This window comes from Oncorhynchus mykiss, chromosome 1, assembly GCF_057628025.1.
Source record: "Oncorhynchus mykiss isolate SJ-2025 chromosome 1, ASM5762802v1, whole genome shotgun sequence".
NCBI lineage: Eukaryota > Metazoa > Chordata > Actinopteri > Salmoniformes > Salmonidae > Oncorhynchus > Oncorhynchus mykiss.
Genome location: NC_143022.1, coordinates 54,009,552 through 54,030,167, shown reverse-complemented (window position 1 = coordinate 54,030,167; position 20,616 = coordinate 54,009,552). Strand labels below are relative to the sequence as shown.

Genomic DNA, 20,616 nt, shown 5'->3' with positions numbered 1-20,616 from the left:
CTTGAGGTGGGAGGGGTGGAAATATTTCACGTGTGCCCTTAAAAACATGCGACAACATGCCAATTCCAGATTTCTTCAAACGACTCACCATCCATGTGTTTATGGTAGGAACGTACATGGCTCAAATGCAATGAGAATTTGTCTCCTATTTGTCTGCAAATATGATCTGAAAGATGGTTCCATGATGTTTATAAAACATTACATTTGCGAGCAGTGTAACGGTGAGTGGACATTCTACCTTTCTCTTAAATATTGGATCTCTATCCAGCTCCTTTGAAAAGTTTGGATGTCTGTAATCTGTTACATGTAAGGGATTGTAAGGGATTACAAAAACCGGTAACTGTAATCCGTTACATTACCAGCAAAAATATTGTCATCAGATTACAGATACTTTTGAAAAACTAGATCCTTACTTAGAGGATTATTTTAAAATTCATAAAGGATGTTGTGGAAAAAAAAAAGTTTCACACTTCTCTGTTTTCTCAATGACATTGAAATCAGCATTGAAAAAAAGGTGCAAGTTTAAATTTGTTCCACTTGAGCGAGTCTGACCACAAGTCGGAGACTACAATGATGACACACCAAATGTTTTTGATGGATCACGGGAAAAGAGCAGAAATAGGCTATTGTAGGCTACAGTCCAAGCCCTGTCTTCAAGTGGTGTGACTGCTGTTGACATCCAAAGATTATCCAACTTGAATAAACGCTTAGAGGTAAGGATGACAGCAGTGGTGTAGTCTACGGCCATACGGATATCACTTATTATTGATGTGAATTTCGCTGCTGCTCTCTCATCACTATTTGCACCTAACAGATTGTGGTTGTTGTGGATGGCTGTTCGCAAATCTAAATGTGTATTTGAACCCAATAAGGGTTGAATTCAAGAAGTTTAAGCTGCCTATCAATCATTGTTTTTTAAACCAATTGACAGCCAGTGAAAAATGCACTCTTGCAACAGCTGCATAGTGCGGATCCCAGCCTATGGAATAAAAGTGGGGCTTTTATTGCTCAATGTAATTCATGCTGATAAAAACAAAAATCCATAGGCCTAATGGACACATGTTCAAACTCGCACACTTTTGATAGACTTAAAGGGGAAATCTGTAGTTGCATGATCCATTTTTGGATTAATAAATTACTTAAATATATATATACAGTTCCTTCGGAAAGTATTCAGACCCCTTGACTATTTACACATTTTGTTACGTTACAGCCTTATCTAAAATTGATTAAATAGAAAGAATTCCGCAGCAATCTACACCCAATACCCCATAATGACAAAGCGAAAAGAGGTTTTTAGACATTTTTGCAAAAGTATTCAGACCCTTTTGCTATGAGACACAAAATTGAGCTCAGGTGCATCCTGTTTCCATTGATCATCCTTGAGAATTTCTACAACTTCATTGGAGTCCACCGGTGGTAAATTCAATTGATTGGACATGATTTGTAAAGGCACACACCTGTCTATATAAGGTCCCACAGTTGACAGTGCATGTTAGGGAAAAAAACAAGCCATGAGGTCGAAAGAATTTCCCATATACCTCCGAGACAAGATTGTGTCGATGCACAGATCTGGGGAAGGTTACCAAAGCATTCCTTTAGTATTGAAGGTCCCCAAGAACGCAGTGGCTCCATCATTCTTAAATGGAAGAAGTTTGGAACCACCAAGACTCTTTCTAGAGCTGGCCGCCCAGCCAAACTGAGCAATCAGGGGAGAAGGGCCTTGGCCAGGGAGGTGACAAAGAAGCCAATGGTCACTCTGACAGACCTGTATAGTTCCTCTGTGGCCATGGGAGAACCTTACAGAAGGATAACCATCTCTGCAGCATTCCACCAATCAGGCCTTTATGGTAGAGTGGCAGAAACCACTCCTCAGTAAAAGGCACATGACAGCCGCTTGGAGTTTGCCAAAAGGCACCTAAAGACTCTCAGACCATGAGAAACAAGATTGTCTGGTCTGATGAAACTCTTTGTCCTGAATGCCAAGCGTCACGTAGCCAAGACAACGCAGGAGTGGCTTCGGGACTAGTCCCTGAATGTCCTTGAGTGCCACAGCCAGAGCCCGGACTTGAACCCATTGAACATCTCTGGAGGGACCTGAAAATAGCAGTGAAGCGACGCTCCCCTTCTAACCTGACAGAGCTTGAGAGGATCTGCAGAGAAGAATGGGAGGAACTCCACAAATACAGGTGTGCCAAGCTTGTAGCTTAATACCCAAGAAGACTCAAGGCTGTAATCGCTGCCAAAAGGGCTTCAACAAAGTACTGAGTAAAGGGACTGAATACTTGTTTAAATGTGATATTTCCGTTTTTTGTCTTAAATAAATTAGCAAAAATTTCTAAAAATCTGTTTTTTTTTAATCATTATGGGGTATTGTGTGTAGATTGATGAGGGGAAAAAACAATTTAATAATTTTTTGAATGAGTCTGTAACGTAAAAGAAATGTGGAAAAAGTCAAGGGGTCTGAATACTTTCCGCATCCATTCATTCTTGAAGATTATAAACTGGGTGGTTCAAGCCCTGAATGCTGATTGGCTGACAGCCAAGGTATATCAGACCGTAAACCACAGGTATGACAAAACATTTATTTTTACTGCTCTAATTACATTGGTAACCAGTTTATAATTGCAACAGCAAAACCACACCTCCTCAGGCCTTATTGCTTAAGTATAACTTATGAGCTTAGTTCTGTCATACTCCATGAGAACCCAAAATATAAGCTTGTTTTTCTTCAATGTTTGTAAACAAACACTGTATATCCCCATAACATGATTTAAACCATTCTTTTTATATCATTGATGGTCAGTCCTTGCGTCCAAAGCTCTGTCTATTAATATGAGAATGGTTACATTTCTCCAGGCCCATCCTTCAGCTTTTTATCAAAACACAGGCGGGTGTCCGTTTTGTTATTGCTTCATCTGTGGATTTGCCCTTTAAACAGCTGCATATTATCAAGATACCAAAGTGTCACCAACAAAAGGTAAACAATAGGCCTATAGCAAATGCAGCATATGGCATTCATTTTTCACATGTAAATAGTCCTTTTCAGTAGGGCTCAAAGCATGCCCTTCCATGTGCGCAGCATTTTCAACTCAAATCAATGAGCCCAATCAGTCCTCAATGACAACAGAATCATTTAAAAAAAATCAGGTCTAAAAATTTGGCTAATCTAAACTTCTATATTTCCAAGTCATATTCTTGAAGATCAAGGGGTATAACATTTATTGGAATGACTGGAATTAGCATAGACTTAGTTTTTTTAATGTGAAGATAAAATGTAATCATATTATTATATGTAGTAGAAAGCGATGGGTTAGAAGAAGCCCACATAACCAACCCATAAAGTAAAATTGAACATCCATGTATGGCCAGCTATGTAAACTTTAACATTGATTTATCCTGCAATAGATGTCGTTCAATTGGTAACATACATTTTTCGAATGCCTCTTAAAGGGAAAGTCATCTAAAAGTAGCAGAATGTAATCAGATTACATTACTAAATTTGGGTACGTTACCGATTACAAATTTGGACCGGTAACTAGTAACTGTAATGGATTCCTTTTAGAAAGTGACCTGCCCAACCCTGTGCATAGCCTATTTAAAACAAGTTGTTGTTTTGTTTTTATTATAGTTATACACTGTCTTTTTAGGACTTATCAATAGCCTAGTGAATGTAACCTTGCTTATTGACTACGTTTGGCATGTCCAGACTACAATTAACAGTAGGCCAAGCTCTTATAGCAGTGTGAATGCTATAGCCTATGTTTAACAATGTTTTTCCATATTGAAGCAATGCAATTAGAACAATGGGAACTGCAAATATGTTAAAAAATATTGAGCAAATATGGGGCAGGCTATTTAAAGGGATACTTCAGGATTTTGGCAATGACGTTTTAAAAGGACGTTGCTAACTAGCGTTAGCGCAATTGCTAACTAGCGTTAGTGTAATGACTGGAAGTCTATGTTAACTGCTAGCATGCTAGTAGATACAATAGACTTCCAGTCATTGTGCTAATGCTAATTAGCATTGGCTCGCGAAACTACATTTGGACTTCTTGCGTACTGAATGCAGACATAAAACATTTATCCATAAGTTCATCTGACTCTGTGGAAGTCGATAAAGGGCTTAATTGCCAAAACCCTGAAGTATCCCTTTAACGAACCAGGCTCTAATGGACTAACATTGTAATTGGAGTTGATGAGAACACAATATACAAAAGACAGTAAATACACAACTTGAAGCAACCACATATTTAGCCAAGGAGCATGTTCTGATTGGCCAGTGAGGGACCAAGCCTCGACCCACTCACAACTTCTTTATTCATCAAAACCCAGCCCTTTCCCGGTTGTGAAAATAGCTCAAATATTTTGGACTCACCCGTGAACCTATAACACTACCGCGAGATTTACCACGGCGTTAGGTTTGTAAAAATAAAGCCCTGAGCGAAACAAGATTCCGCCCCCCCCCCCCCCCATAAATACAGCAAGGTGTCAAGTCAAACCAATCCTCCTCTTCCATCTTTGTTTGTGCTGAACTAACCCACAGGTGCATGGGCAGACTCCTGGTTTAGTTTGACAGATGATGATTTAAGCCTATAATTTAGACACACACACACACACAGATACACACACGCACACACACAGACACGGATCTAGATGCAGATGAGACAGGAGGCGATGATAAACGGGCTTCATGTCGACACTTGGCTCTCTCAATCCACCAAGCCCCCAACTCCTCCTCTCACCTTCCCCCCCTGTACGAATATTCTTTATTTCCACATCACTGAGGACCAGGTGAACTGTGCTGCCAGTCTGGCTTTGCTTTGAGTGATGTATGATGATTACGTTTTCTCTTTTGTTTCATTTGAATTTGTTCAAGAAGCTTCCTTTCCTTCCACCCACCGAGCTCAAGTTATTTCTCTAAAGGGATTTGCTCATCCACGTGTGTCGCCTCTGCTTCAGCCTTGGCATTAGAGGCAACACAAATATAATATATTAACCCTCTTTTCTTTATGCCTCATTTCTATTAACAAATCATATTATATTGTGTGTGCTTTGCAGCCTGCCTGCACCCTTCTTCTTTTTTTGATGCTCCAGGAGCAGGTATATTCCACGCTAACCCACCTTCACTTAACGTACGTCAATAGTTCAGAGCTGAATGCCTCTATTTTCAGAGTGATGGTTTATTCCTTCATTTATCAAAATGAGAGCGAGATTTCTGAAATTACCTCCGTCTGATGAAAAATCAGAATGTGGGCACCCTGCCATTACATCCCAGCGGAAATATAATATAGGTAATGAAATGTTGGCTCGCCATTTCATTAAGCAAGGACATTGATGATTTCCTGTAGCACAACGGCTTGAGGAGTGATAGACAAGGTGTTGGGTTAGGGAGAAAAAGAGCCATCAAAAGATTCCTTATTAAAAACTCTTGTGCAGTATGTCTGTCTTGTTTAGCCTCCACGTTCTCTTTCCACTGTATACCATCTGTATACTATTTATAACCCAAGATAAGGACTTAATGGGAACAGGTGATGCCTTCTCAGAGAGTGGACATCTTAAAATTGTGCTGCTTTTAAAATGTAATCTAAAAAGGGATTACATTGATTTTTTTCCCCCCCTACCGATCCATACAACTTTCCTACCGATCTATACACATTTTCAGAATGAAAGAAAACTAATAAATGAATAACTACAGGTCTGGGTCAAATCCAATAGAACACAACATCGCGGGAAACTCTCTGTATTTTCAAGTATTGTGGTTGCAGCATGATGTTAGAGGAAAACCCACCCTAGAATTCTGAAGCGGGACAATTACAAAAAATAAATACACCCCCGAGTGGCTTTCCTGTAGATGGATGTTGAGTGTTCCTGAGTGGTCCAGTCTCAATCCTGACTTACATTTGTTTGTAAATCAGAGACAAGGTTTGAATATTGACCCAGTCTGAAATACGTATCTGTTTCAAGCAGGCCCCCCATAGTCCCTGTGTCCAAGAACGCCAAGGTAACCTGTCTAAATACCAATCCCCCTGTAGCACTCACATCTGTAGCCACGAAATGTTCTGAAAGGCTGTTCATGGCTCACATCAACACCATCATCTCAGACACCCTGGACTCACTCCAATTCGCATAGCGCCCCAACAGATCCACAAATTACGCAAACTCTTTTACACTCCACACTGCCCTCTCCCACCTGGACAAGAGGAACACTTGTAAGAATGCTGTTCTTTGACTACAGCTCAGCGTTCAACACCATAGTACCCACAAAGTTAATCACAAGGCCCAGGACCCTGGGACTGAGCACCTCCCTCTGCAACTAGATCCTAGACTTCCTGAAGAGCCAGGACACCAACATCTCCCTCAACGTCAGAAAGACAAAGTGGCTGATCATGGACCACCCACATCAATGGGGCTGTAGTGGAGCGGGTCGAGAGCTTGAAGTTCCTTCGTGTCCACGTCACTAAGGAATTAACATGGTCTACACACCAACACGGTAGTAAAGGCACGACAATATCTCTTCCCCCTCAGGAGGGGAACCCTCCACAGTTCTCCAGCTGCACCATTGAGAGCATCTTGACTGGCTGCATCACCGCTTGGTATGGCAACGGCTTGGCATCCGAACGCAAGGCAGTACAGACGGTACACCCAGTACATCACTGGGGCCGAGCTCCCTGCCATCCAGGACCTCTATACCAGGTGATGTCAGAGAAAGGCCCTGGTACCACGGCAAGTGGTACCGATGCAACCAGTCTGGAACCAACAGGACCCTAAACAGCTCCGGATGGGTGGCAGGTAGCCCAGTGGTTAGAGCATTGGGCCTGTAACCAAAAGGTTGCTGGTTCAAATACCTGAGCAGACAAGGTGAAACATCTGTCATTGTACCCTTGAGCAATGCACTTAACCATAATTCGGTCCAGGGGCGCCATACTACTATTCCTGACCCTGTAAAACAACATTTCACTACACCTCTCTTTTGACTCTTCACATACTCTGCTGTAACTGTTTATTATCTATCCTTTTGTCTAGTCACTTTATCCCTACCTATACTGTATGTACATAGCTACCTCAATTACCTTGTACCCCTGGCAATCAACTCGTACTCCGTGTATATAGCCAAGTTATCGTTACTCATTGTGTATTTATTCCTTGTATTATAATTGTTTCTATATTTTTTTCTCTTCGTGTCATTGGTAAGGGCTCGTAAGTAAGCGTTTCACTGTTAGTCTAAATCTGTTGTTTACGAAGCATGTGACAAATACATTTTTATATTATTTGAGTATTCCTGTCCATCAATGATTTCCAACCACATTTACTGAGCTTGTGCAATTTTGACAAAAACAATTAATATACTGTGTGTTGCCATAACAATTGTTCAAAGTTGGTAGAATCTTGTGTGTGAAGATATACGCAATCAAGACATTTCATTTATTTTTATTAGCTCTGAAAATGTTCTAAACTCAGCAAAAAAAGAAATGTCACCTCCCTGTCAACTGCATTTATTTTCAGCAAACTTAACATGTGCAAATATCTGTATGAACATAACAAGATTCAACAACTGAGACATAAACTGAACAAGTTCCACAGACATGTGACTAACAGAAATGGAATAGTGTTTCCCTGAACAAAGGGGAGGTCAAAATCAAAAGTAACAGTCAGTATCTGGTGTGGCCTGCATTAAGTACTGTAGTGCATCTCCTCCTCATAGACTGCACCAGATTTGCCAGTTCTTGAGATGTTACCCCACTCTTCCACCAAGGAACCTGCAAGTTCCTGGACATTTCTGGGGAGAATGGCCCTAGCCCTCACCCTCCGATCCAACAGGTCCCAGACGTGCTCAATGGGATTGAGATCCGGGCTCTTTGCTGGCCATGGCAGAACACTGACATTCAGTGTTGCAGAAAATCACGCACAGAACAAGCAGTATGGCTGGTGGCATTGTCATGCTGGAGGGTCATGTCAGGATGATCCTGCAGGAAGGGTACCACATGAGGGAGGAGGATGTCTTCCCTGTAATGCACAGCGTTGAGATTGCCTGCAATGACAACAAGCTCAGTCCGATGATGCTGTGACACACCGCCCCAGACCATGACGGACCCTCCACCTCCAAATCGATCCCGCTCCAGAGTACAGGCCTCGGTGTAACGCTCATTCCTTCAACGATAAACACCCCCTGGTGAGACAAAACCGCGACTCGTCAGTGAAGAGCACTTTTTGCCTGTCCTGTCTGGTCCAGCGACGGTGGGTTTGTGCCCATAGGTGACGTTGTGGCCGGTGATGTCTGGTGAGGTCCTGCCTTACAACAGGCCTACAAGCCCTCAGTTCAGCCTCTCTCAGCCTATTGCGGACAGTCTGAGCACTGATGAAGGGATTGTGTGTTCTTGTTGTATCTCGGGCAGTTGTTGTTGCCATCCTGTACCTGTCCCGCAGGTGCTGTTCGGATGTACCGATCCTGTGCAGGTGTTGTTACACGTTGTCTGCCACTGAGAGGACGATCAGCTGTCCATCCTGTCTCCCTGTAGCGCTGTCTTAAACGTCTCACAGTAAGGACATTGCAATTTATTTAGTGTCCTAAGTGTCCATAACTGTGACCTTAATTGGCTACCGTCTGTAAGCTGTTAGTGTCTTAACAACCGTTCCACAGGTGCATGTTCATTAATTGTTTATGGTTCATTGAACACGCATGGGAAACTGTGTTTAAACCCTTTACAATGAAGATCTGTGAAGTTCTTTGTATTTTTTACGACTTATCTTTGAAAGACAGGGTCCTGAAAAAGGGATGTTTCTTTATGAGCTTAGAGTTGTTCTTTCACTTTGAAATGTGGAGTAGATTGTGTAGATTAGTATGACATTAATATAATTGTATAAATTATTTTATTTAATTTTAAGGCAACAAAATGTGCAAGCTGTGCAAGGGGTGTGTACTTTCACTAGGCACTGTGCATTTAAATAGAGGAACATGAGGGATTGATTGTATAGGTAGGCCTGATACAATATACACGGTAGATCATAGGGCCATTTCTTCACCAGATGTATTAGGCTATATCTTAAGCTTTTAGCAGGATAGTGTTTTGCCGCGTTCCTCTCCAGGATGAGAGGAGCACTTCGTCATCTTCCCTCTCTTTCTTGCTGATAGGAGAGGAGCTCTCCCCTCTCTTCTCTGCCTGTACCGGGTGGCAGCCATCCACAGAGAACTTTTTCAATTACTGGTAATCAAAGGCAGTGATTATTATGACAGCATCCAATGCAGCCTGACGGTGGGCGGCAGTCCCTTCTAATCACGCCATCGCAGTCATTAATTTACTGTCAGGCCATCGTCCCCCGTCCCCGCTCTGCAGCCGCTACATCGCAATCTCCCGCCTGAGAGGCTGAGAGCTCGCCCGGAAAATGGAAAAACGGAAAGGAAAAGAGGGAGAGAGAGGGAACACAGAGTGTATGTGATGGATCAGGAGAAGGGGCCCTTTGCCTTATCAAGGATTTACACACCAGTGTGTGTGTGTGTGTGTGGGGGGGGGGGGGGGGGGGGCTGCCAGAACACTTCCCATTCCAGACACACACACACATTCCACAATGTTTTATCCATCTTCTTCTAATCACGTCTATCTATGTTTTTCCTGTTCATTTAGCCACAGGTCCTCTCCACTCTACCACCACATTACTTATACTAACGTATTCTGTCTTCTTCCACTCAACAAGATGGGGAAAGACATTAAAACATCACACACTTTCACTTGTGCCTTCGGTTTCATTTGATGATTTTTTTGTGGGATATTTTTAGCGAGATGTCTTCGAGACAACCCCATGGATCAGGCAGATATTTGACATCAAAAACTCTTCCTGTTGAACATCACGTCATCTAGACATTCCCCCTAGGCTTTCATATACCGTTTCTAGAGGATATTTTACAGAAGAAGAAAAAAAATGTCTATTACATATTAATTCCTCTCGTCGACATTGACGCCACACACACACCATCTCTGTTTCCTTCATGGCTCCTTTATTGCGTCACGAAGCCCCCAGTAGTCTCAGTCGCTGTGTCTAACGCTTCCAATGATGGTGTCAAACGATACACCATCAGCAGCAGTTATAATGTCACTGGTTTGACTGATATTTTTATTTCCCTTTTCATATCTCTTCAGCTGTAGGTCCTTTCATCCCTTTTCCTTTCATATCCTCTTTCATTCAGTGACGGGGATTTTAAGTTGCCATCGGCTGCATCCCAAAAGGCAATCGTTTCACTATATAGTGATTTGCTTTTGCCCAGGGCCTATAGGGAATAGGGTGCTATTTGGTATTCCTATCCTAGTGCACTACTTTTGACCAGGGCCTATAGGGAATAGGGTGCTATTTGGGAAACATTTGCATTTGCATGAAGACACAGTCCGTTAGAGATCTGAGGTGTCAGCAGGTGGAGTCTGTCAAAAGAAATGAAGACCAGAGAGCTCTGACAATAGATACTGAGTGCACAAAACAGGCGTAACACCTCCTTTGCGCTCTTTGAGGGTAACACAGTGCCAACGACGTGGCCCGCTCCCAAGAGGAATACCTATGTAAGAATGCTGTTCATTGACTATAGCTCAGCATCCACCACTGAACCCCGCCCTGTGCAACTGGGTCCTGGACTTCCTGACTTCCACCCCCAGGTGGTGAAGGTAGGAAACAACACCTCCGCTACGTTGATCATCAACACAGGGTCCCCACAAGGGTGCGTGCTCAGCCCCCTTCTGTTCTCCCTGTACCCCCATGACTGCTTGGCTACGCATGCCTCCAACTCAATCATCAAGTTTGCAGACGACACAACAGTAGTAGGCCTGATTACCAACAATGATGAGACAGCCTATAGGGAGGAGGAGAGGGCCCTGGCGGAGTGGTGCCAGGAAAATAACCTCTCCCTCAACGTCAACAAAACGAGGGAGCTGATCATGGAGAGAGCACGCAGCAGAGGGAGTACGACCCTATCCACATCGACGGGACCACAGTGGAGAAGGTGAAAATCTTCAAGTTCCTCCGCGTACACATCATCAACGATCTGAAATGGTTCACCCACACAGACAGTGTGATGAAGAAGGCGCAACAGCGTCTCTTTAACCTCAGGAGGCTGAAGAAATGTATCACCACCTGGTACATCAACTGCACTGCTCGCATAATGGAACACTAGTCACTTTAATAATGTTGACATACTGCTTTACTCATTTCCTATGTATATACTGTATTCTATTCTACTGTATTTTAGTCAGTGCCACTCCGACATTGCTCGTCCTAATATTTATATATTTCTTAACTCCATTCTTTTACTTTAGATTTGCGTGTATTGTTGTGAATTGTTAGATATTACCGCACTGTCGGAGCTGGGAACACAAGCATTTCGCTACACCCGCAATGACACCTGCTAAATATGTGTATGTGACCAATACATTTCCCCTAACGTTAACCCTAACCACGACCCTAACTTCAACCCTAACCATGACCCTAACGTTAACCCTAACTAAGGCTGTGGTGGTCATGAAATTCTGTCAGTTGGTTATTGTCACGCAAAAGACTGACAGTGTCATGGTAATTGCCCAGTAATTTGCATAAACATGTTTAGCATCTCCAGGCATCCACACTTACAAGCTGCGTACTAGCCGCTGATCCGCGCCTATGGAACATCTACAGTTGAAGTCGGAAGTTTACACTTAGGTTGGAGTCATTAAAACTCGTTTTTCAACCACTCCACAAATTTCTTGTTTACAAACTATAGTTTTGGCCAGTCGGTTACGACATCTACCATGTGCATGACGACACAAGTCATTTTCCCAACAATTGTTAACAGACAGATTATTTCACTTATCATTGTATCCCAATTCCAGTGGGTCAGAGGTTTACATACACTAAGTTGACAGTGCCTTTAAACAGCGTGGAAAACGTTTGACCCAAGTTAAACCAAGTTAGTTTAAAGGCAATGCTACCAAATACTAATTGAGTGTATGTAAACTTCTTCTTCTGAACCACTGAGAATCTGGGAATGTGATGAACGAAATAAAAGCTGAAATAAATCACTCTCTCTACTATTATTCTGACATTTCACATTCTTAAAATAAAGTGGTGACCCTAACTGACCTAAAACAGGTCATTTTTACTAGGATTAAATGTCAGGAATTGTGAAAACTTCCGACTTCAACTGTATGTAAACTTCCGACTTCAACTGTATATTTTAAAAAGTCTAATAAATCAATTGAATATACACCATCACAACAAATCAATTATTTGTTTTAGATACAGTAGGTTTAACCTCTTGAATCACTGGGGGCAGTATTTCATTTTTGGATGAAAAACGTTCCCGTTTTAAGCGCAATATTTTGTCACGAAAAGATGCTCGACTATGCATATAATTGACAGCTTTGGAAAGAAAACACTCTGACGTTTCCAAATCTGCAAATATATTGTCTGTGAGTGCCCCAGAACTGATGCTACAGGCGAAACCAAGATGAAACTTCAAACAGGAAATGAGCAACATTTCTGAGGCGCTGTTTTCCATTGTCTCCTTATATGGCTGTGAATGCGACAGGAATGAGCTTACACTTTCTGCCGTTTCCCCAAGGTGTCGGCAGCATTGTGACGTATTTGTAGGCATATCATTGGAAGATTAACCATAAGAGACTACATTTACCAGGTGTCCGTCCGCCTGGTGTCCTGCGTCGAAATTGGTGCGCAAACGACAGGTGCAACTATTTTTCCATTTGATAGAGAGGAGAAACCAGACTTCCACGAACGTTATATCATCGAAGAGATATGTGAAAAACACCTTGAGGATTGATTCTAAACAACGTTTGCCATGTTTCAGTCGATATTATGGAGTTAATTTGGAAAAAAGTTCGGAGTTTTGATGACTGAATTTTCAGGGTTTTTTGGTAGCCAAACGTGATGTACAAAACGGAGCGATTTCTAATACACAAAGAATATTTTTGGAAAAACTGAACATTTGCTATCTAACTGAGAGTCTCCTCATTGAAAACATTATGATATGAAGAAAATGGATTTCAGAAGAACAGAATATGAGTTGGTATGGTATCTGTCTATGCCACATACCATCGGGTGTAAGCTTAGCAGACAAGATACGCTTATAAGTCCCGTGCCATTATTTTATGCAACATGCAACAATTTAAACATGTTTACTGAGTTACAGTTCATATAAGGTAATCAGTTAATTGAAATACATTCATTAGGCCCTAACCTATGGATTTCAAATGACTGGGAAAACAGACATGCATCTGTTGGTCACAAATACGCGTACATAGGGGCGTGGATCAGGAAACCAGTCAGTATCTGGTGTGACCATCATTTGCTCATGCAGCACAACACATCTCCTTCACATAGAGTTGATCAGACTGTTGATTGTGGCCCATGGAATGTTGTCCCACTCCTCTTCAATGGCTGTGCAAACTTGCTGTATATTGGTGGGAACTGGAAAACGCTGTCGTACACGTCGATCCAGAGCATCCCAAATGGGCGGTGCCCGGTACAGTTCATACTGGGCTTCATCCATGAAGAATACGCTTCTCCAGTGTGCCAGCATTTGCCCACTGAAGTCGGTTACGACGCCGAACTGCAGTCAGGTCAAGACCCTGGTTAGGGCGATGAGCACGCAGATGAGCTTCACTGAGACCGTCTATGACAGTTTGTGCAGTAATTCTTGTGTAATGATCATGCAGTTTAATCAGCTTCTTGATATGCCACACCTGTCAGGTGGATGGATTATCTTGACAAAGGATAAAATACTCACTAACAGGGATGTAAACACATTTCTTGTCATGGAACCCTCCGGAACTGTCATTATGCACACCTGGCCCCTATTCCCATTGATTAGTAATTGTATAAATGTGCCCTTTGTTCACCATTGTCCTGTCGATTATTGTTACAATGTCCGTTGGTCGTGTGAGATCCTTTGGCTTTCGTGCCACTTGTACTGTGCAGATGATTACGGGTTTTGTCCCGTGTTGTATCATTGGGCGCTTGTGTTATTTATTCGAGGTAGTCCTCGAATCCTGCACCTGTCTCCCAAAGAAATAAGCTTTTTATACTAATATAAGATTGCTTGGACATTTTATTTCAGCATTTATTTTTAGCATTTATATTTTTGTTCAGTGTATATGATTTTATAGTAAGAAGAATATACTTGAACTTAGCTGAATAAAATGGAAAGGACATTTTTTACCATTCCGGAGCAAGTGTGCATATGCAGTGGCTATGTTGAGCGTAAAAGTCCTGTACACTAGATTTCTACTTATTTGGCAACTTTAGTTGTGAATGATACGAACCTTAGAATGTCTTAGAAATCAAAACATATATGGGCTGCATGATGCGACTGAAGGCTATTGATGATTTGAGAAAGACACAAAAAAAAGCTTGTGCTCTGTTCCTTGCCTCAGGATGCACACGCTGGTCACTCTGTCTACCATCATACTATTCTAAATGTAATCTTGTCTTTACGATGTCAAATGAGTTTTGCACACTGTATGCACTCGAATAGCGAATGGAGACCACTTTCCCGCTGGTTCGTAGGTTATTCCAGTTATTTCACGCCACGCATCAACCACTGTTTGAGGAGCATGCAGCCTCTAGCTGTGTGACAGATCAAAACTCTATATGCCATAGGCTCTCCAACCCTGGTACTGTAGCTGCCCAATTCTTCATTTGGGAACAAGTGAAATCTGTTCGGGAACATAGATAGTATGTTTTCACAACTTTAATTAAACTGTTGACAGCCCTTCTCTCTGCATGCTCGAGAAAGGAATGAAAGAGAGTTGAGGAGATGGAAATGCATGGTGGTAAGATTGTAACGATTGTCTTCGGGAGAAGGAGAAGAGGACCAAAGTGCAGTGTGGTACGTATTCATAATAATTTTAATAAAGATGAATAGTGAACAAAAACAACAAACCGACAAACGAACAGTTCTGTAAGTTGCAACAAAAACACTAAACAGAAAATAACTACCCACAACCCATAGTGTGAGAATAGGCTGCCTAGGTATGGTTCTCAATCAGAGACAACGATTGCCAGCTGCCTCTGATTGGGAACCATACCAGGCCAAACACGTAGAAATAGAAAACATAGAACACAAAACAGAATGCCCACCCCAACTCACGCCCTGACCAAACTAAAATAGAGACATAAAAAAGGAACTAAGGTCAGGACGTGACAAAGATATTCTGTAGCTAAAAGGTAATTAATTCTGAAAATATAAAAAATACCCTATTACTAGGCTATTCAAAATCAAATACAAATGCACTATAATTGTAGGCTAACTGAATTTGTTTAATTTTGGATTATACAGTAGGCTAGACCATTTAGGTACGAAAGATATCGTAAATCAGTTTTTCTGCCATGCGTAATATGTGGTAGGCTATGTATTGTATAACAGCACAATCGTTATTTTAATTCATGTTTCTTTTTGCGCTTGGCTCACATATATGTCACGTTGTGTGAAGGATCGGGAGACAGTCGCAGGAATGTGTAATAAGGGGTTTTATTAACCCAAATTACAGTGTGCCATGTAAAGGCATGAGGACCAAGACCAAAGAAACACGTATACAAAACACAGGGTAGAAACCCAAACAAAAGAGCGAGGAGTACCTCGAATAAATACATGGGACGAGACCTGAAAACACAATCGCACAATGATACACCATGGGACGAGACCTGTAATCATATATGCACATCCCAAATGGCAAAAAAGCCAAAACAACACAGCACAGGTACTCACAGGCACAACTGACATTGGAACAATAATTGACAGCCCAATGGAGAACAAAGGGCACATTTATACCAATACAATCTGTGGGAAATAGGAACCAGGTGTGCTTAATTAGACAGTTCAGTGCCTAGAGACCGGTGACGTAGACCTCCGAAACTGGTTCACGGAATGAGCAACAGTACTGGAGGGATCCGTGACAATATAGGCCTATTCGTATGCATAAGCTCTAATATGCATATGAGTGTTTTGAATGAGTCAACACCTTAGAGAGCGCTGTCTATTTTCGTTGTGTTAGGCTTTGAAACAACATCCACAACGACAAAGTTTTCCACTCAGTTTCAACCTGTTGTTGAACTTCTTTCTTCAAATTGATCAATCACAAAAACATACTGTTTTGATGACAAGTTTTTGATGTGATTTTCCATTGCATTTGCATTGATGTTAGAGGGACAATAAATAGAGCCTTGAGAACCAGGTTATTAGCGACCTGATGATCGTTAGCGAGTTGGGTACTACTTGTCCAGAGTGCGTAAGAGGTGATTACTGTAGCTTAGCGGTCACATGGCATTTTAATGTGGTCATGACTCATGACTGCTAATACATTCACAGCAAAAGCCCCAACGCTAACCTAGCTAATTTTAGCTACCTAGCTAACTTTAGCCACAACAAATTGAAATTCGTAACACAGTATCATACATATTGCAAATTCTTAACATTTTTGTAACATACGAAATAGATTATGTATTTATTTATTTTACCTTTATTTAACTAGGCAAGTCAGTTAAGAACAAATTCTTATTTTCAATGACGGCCTAGGAACAGTGGATTAACTGCCTGTTCAGGGACAGAACGACAGATTTGTACCTTGTCAAATCAGGGATTTGAACTTGCAACCTTTCGGTTTCTAGTCCAACACTCTAACCACTAGGCTACCCTGCCGCCCCAGATGATAGACATCCATAAATGAATACATACAGTACCATACGAAATGGAGAAGGACAGATTTAAATTTACTATGTTACGTCTACCCCTGAGTCCAGGTTGATTAGTGTTGCAGCATGTCTCTCTTTCTGAAACTATCACCCAAAATTGTTGCAAATCCTATTACTAGCCTGTTCAACCTCTCTTTCGTATCGTCTGAGATTCCCAAAGATTGGAAAGCTGCCACGCACCCAAACTGCTACAGACATATACTGTATATATCCTACCCTGCCTTTCTAAGGTCTTCGAAAGCCAAGTTAACAAACAGATCACCAACCATTTCGAATCCCACCATGCCTTCTCCGCTATACAATCTGGTTCCCGAGCTGGTCATGACCTCCATCGATAAGAGACAATACTGTGCAGCTGTATTCGTAGACCTGGCCAAGGCTTTGACTCTGTCAATCACCACATTCTTATTGGCAGACTCACCAGCCTTGGTTTCTCAAATGATTGCCTCGCCTGGCTCACCAACTACTTATCAGACAGTGTTCAAGTGTGTCAAATCGGAGGAGGGCCTGTTGTCCGGACCTCTGGCAGTCTCTATGCCACAGGGTTCAATTCTCAGGCCGACTTCTCTGTATACATCAATGATGTCGCTCTTGCTGCTGGTGATTCTCTGATCCACCTCTACGCAGATGATACCATTCTGTATACTTCTGGCCCTTCTTTGGACGCTGTGTTAACTAACCTCCAGACGAGCTTCAATGCCATGCAACTCTCCTTCCGTGGCCTCCAACTGCTCTTAAATGCACGTAAAACTAAATGCATGCTCTTCAACCGATCGCTACCAGCACCTGCCTGCCCGTCCAGCATCACTACTCTGGACAGTTCTGACTTAGAATATGTGGACATCTACAAATACATAGGTGTCTGGTTAGACTGTAAACTCTCCTTCCAGACTCACATTAAGCATCTCCAATCCAAAATTAAATCTAGAATCGGCTTCCTATTTCACTCATGCTGCCAAACATACCCTCGTAAAACTGACTTGACTTGACTTGACTTCGGCGATGTCATTTACAAAACAGCCTCCAACACTCTACTCAGCAAATTGGATGCAGTCTATCACAGTGCCATCCGTTTTGTCACCAAAGCTCCATATACTACCCACCACTGTGACCTGTATGCTCCCGTTGGCTGGCCCTCGTTTCATTTTCGTCGCCAAACCCACTGGCTCCAGGTCATCTATAAGTCTTTGTTAGGTAAAGCCCCGCCTTATCTCAGCTCACTGGTCACCATAGCAGCATCCACCCGTAGCACGCACTCCAGCAGGTATATTTCACTGGTCACCCCCGAAGCCAATTCCTCCTTTGGCCGCCTTTCCTTCCAGTTCTCTGCTGCCAATGACTGGAACGAATTGCAAAAATCACTGAAACTAGAGACTCATATCTCCCTCACTAACTTTAAGCACCAGCTGTCAGAGCAGCTCACAGATCACAGCACCTGTACATAGCCCATCTGTAAATAGCCCATCCAACTACCTCATCCCCATACTATTTTTTTTGCTCATTTGCACCCCAGTATCTCTACTTGCACATTCATCTTTCATCTTCATTCATCTGTGTTTATTTGCTAAATAGTAATTATTTCGCCACTATGGCCTATTTATTTCCTTACCTCCCTTATCTTACCTCATTTGCACACACTGTACATATACTTTTTTCTATTGTGTTACTGACTGTATGTTTGTTTATTCCATGTGTTGTTGTTTGTGTCGCACTGCTTTGCTTTATCTTGGCCAGGCCCAGCCTACCTGGTTAAATAAAGGTGAAATATATTTTTGTTCTTAAATGTCAATGGACACCGGGTCTCTTTGATGGTCTGTCACAGTGGGAAGGATGGGGGTAAAGAGGGAGGAGGAGGGGGGAGAGCCTTGGGGGAGTCAGTGGCTAGAAGGGGATGGGGGCATATACAGTATGGCCAGGGTGGAGCAGGGGAGGATGGGAAGGGGGCGGAGGGCTTTGGTGGGAGAGGAAATGGGGTGGATGGGGCTGTGGTAGATTGGGAGTGGGAGCCTTAGGGAGTGTCTCAATGAGAGGACATACAGTATTGCTGGAGTGGAGAGGCACCAGGTGGCTGTCTGTGGCAGCTCTATTTGCTCCCACTTTCCGCTCTCTCCTCTTCCAGCCTTTGGTCTCTGATCCCCCCCTCTTCTCCCCTCGCTCCCAAAGTGTCTGACATATCTGACACGTGTAACCAGCCAACCCACAGATGTCACGGAGAAAATGAATCTCTCTATTTCCTTTATTTCTTCTTCCCAAACCTATTTGAGCCCCCTTTGCCCCTTCGCCCCTGTTCTACACACACACACACACACACACACACACACACACACACACACACACAGCCACACGCATGCAAGCACGTACGCACACATACACAGTGTCTAGAGGAGTCTGTGGTGCGTTAATGAAGGCCTTGTGGAGAGGCCATTTCACACTCGATTCCCCTCAACACCCCAGACATGTTATAACATTGGGACACAACCAGCTGGATTATTTGTTGTTTTTCTAGTTGTCTGTGTTGTTGGTGCTGTAGCCTACCCTACTGTATGTGTGTAATGATTTTTGAAAGTGATGATGGAGATGTAATTTCCTTCCGTTATCAATGTCCTGCTATTTATGTCCATTAGGTTCAGAAAATAGCTATTAATCTAAAGGTGTGTGGTATGCAAGGCCATATGATTATATGGTATTGATATGATTGATATGGCTTTGGCCCCCTTTCATGCAAAAGTATAGTGGGAACATTGTGGGCAACATCACAAAATAAATTTTCACAAACTCTGAAACTGTCCAGTTGTTATTGGTTCTTTAAAGGTTCCCAGAACATTTAATTAGGTTGCCCATCAATGGAATATTATGTTAAACCTAAAACAAATATCCTATGAACGTCATAAATGTCACACGCCCCCAAAAAGGAAAATGAGAATTAAAAACAGGTTCAGCCCCTGGTTCGAGGGTGATCTTATTGAGTCACTCCGCCTCAAGAATTGCATCTGGCGAAAGGCTCGGCACACGCATACTCAAGCTGACTGGCTATCGTTCAGGCAAATGAGAAATAAGTGCACTCAGGCTATCCGGGAAGGCCAAAGTTAGCTACTTTAAGGAGCAGTTCTTGCTCTGTGGGTCTAACCCCAAGAGGTTCTGGGGAAATGGTTAAAGACCTGGAGAATAAACCCTCCTCCTCACAGCTGCCCATGTCCCTTAATGTTGATGATGTGGTTGTTACTGACAAGAAGCACATGGCTGAGCTCTTTAATCACCACTTCATTAAGTCAGGATTCCTATTTGACTCAGCCATGCCTCCTTGCCCGTCCAACATTTCCTCATCTCCCACCCCTTCTAATACGGTTATCCCTGATGCTTCAACCTCTTTTTCCCCTGTCCTGCAACAAAGTTTCTCCCTGCAGGCAGTCACTGAGTCTGAGGTGCTAAAGGAGCTCCTTAAACTAAACCCAAAAAACACTTTCTTCTTTAAGGTTGCTGCTGCTATCATCGCCAAGCCTATCTCAAACCTTTTTAACCTGTCTCTCCTTTCTCCGGAGGTTCCCATTGCTTGGAAGGCAGCCACAGTTCATCCTTTATTTAAAAGGGAAGATCAACCTGATCCTAACTGTTATAGGCCTATTTCTATTTTGCCCTGTTTATCAAAAGTGTTGGAAAAACTTGTCAATAATCAACTGACTGGCTTTCTTGATGTCTATAGTATTCTCTCTGGTATGCAATCTGGTTTCCGCTCAGGTTATGGATGTGTCACTGCAACCTTAAAGGTCCTCAATGACGTCACCGTTGCCCTTGATTCTAAGCAATATTGTGCTGCTATTTCTATTGACTTGGCCAAAGCTTTTGATACGGTAGACCATTCCATTCTTGTGGGCCGGCTAAGGAGTATTGGTGTCT

General features: G+C 42.5%; 1 protein-coding gene across 1 annotated transcript in view; it reads left to right on the top strand.

Moving 5' to 3' along the window:
- The window catches only part of LOC110524646 (PDZ domain-containing RING finger protein 4), a 109,221-nt gene that overhangs the window by 51,862 nt on the left and 36,743 nt on the right, over nt 1-20,616 (top strand). The window lies entirely within an intron of this gene.